The sequence below is a fragment of the Dendrobates tinctorius genome, unplaced genomic scaffold (assembly GCF_039654945.1).
Source record: "Dendrobates tinctorius isolate UK_male_01 unplaced genomic scaffold, ASM3965494v1 ptg000004l, whole genome shotgun sequence".
NCBI lineage: Eukaryota > Metazoa > Chordata > Amphibia > Anura > Dendrobatidae > Dendrobates > Dendrobates tinctorius.
In genome coordinates, this window is record NW_027361672.1 from 44471244 (window position 1) to 44472500 (window position 1257).

Consider the following 1257-nt stretch of genomic DNA (forward strand, 5'->3'; position numbering starts at 1 on the left):
GGTAACGCCTCCATTCATTTAAAATAAGCGCTAGAGGCAGATTCTATGTCAGCCCATAGATTTTAATAACTAATTTACATATTAGGAAAACTGTGGATTGCTCTGAAAAAGTCATTGGCTCTCAGATATCAAGGTATCAACTTTCTATGACCTATATGCTCATATGTCAGACGGTTTAGGAGGGTTGAACCTACTGACAGGATTCCCTTCAAAAGAACCACCACATCAAACAATACAAGTCATCAATAAAACATCTGATCTTTACTCCATGATACTACTTGGAAAACAGGAATAAATTCTGTAATTTCCTATCAAACATTATTATTTTAAAGCGGTAGATCAATAAATCACGAACGCCTGCCAGGACAATATTAATTAACTTAAGAAAAATTAGTTTTATTTTAGCCAATTTCACAGCTGTATATTTTAGAAAACTTTACAGACTGTACACTTTATATATATTTATATATATATTTAATCTTTAGAACAGAAGCATAGGTCCAATGAATGCAAATACTGTACCAAACCAAGCTACAGGCAGACTTACACAGAGCAATTCTCTGGCAAGAATGGAAAATGGTAAAGTTTGAAGTAAAAAATGTAAAAACTGTACAAAAATAATGTGGATTATTTTTCTCCATACATTCAGCTACATTGCAAGAACAGATATTTTAGTATCCAGAGTATTATATATCTGTAGTCACAAACGAATGCTTCTCTCTGGGAATTGATGGCACATTTCATATATTTACAAGACACTCCTAAACTATACAGAAAAGTAAAATATATATTTGGGATTTATATAGTGTATCGATTAAAAAAGGCAATAGAATAGTACACTCCTAATAAAAAAAGGCAGTTTGGGGAGGGGATTTTGCAATTTAATAGTGTACCAAAATTAACTTATTAAATAAAATATATTCTAGTGAGACCTAATATTTATACATGTAAGAACATAAAATTATTTTTGGTGTAATACAGCTAGGAAATTTTACTCTGTAACTAAACAGCTATATAAAATTGCCTCTGAAGAATAAATGAACCTCACCCTTAAACACCAGTAAATCAGTGACCTATTAATACTGCATCACACAAAGGAAAATACCTTGACAGTGGTTTCATCATGCTAACGTAAAATGAACTAGACATGTTCCCGACAGTATATGAAGATCCTTTCCATTTTATTAGCATATGTCCTGAGTATACATACACTTTTTTGGGGGGCCTTGTTAAAATTCATCCTTACACAGATTTAGT

General features: G+C 31.7%; 1 protein-coding gene across 1 annotated transcript in view; it reads right to left on the reverse strand.

Moving 5' to 3' along the window:
* Positions 1–375: 375 nt before the first annotated feature.
* Positions 376–1257, reverse strand: part of CDYL (chromodomain Y like) — a 117172-nt gene continuing 116290 nt past the window's right edge. Inside the window, exon 7 of the mRNA XM_073567442.1 lies at positions 376–1257. This exon is cut by the window's right edge and continues 633 nt beyond it. The gene's annotated coding sequence lies outside the window, so the exon portion shown is untranslated.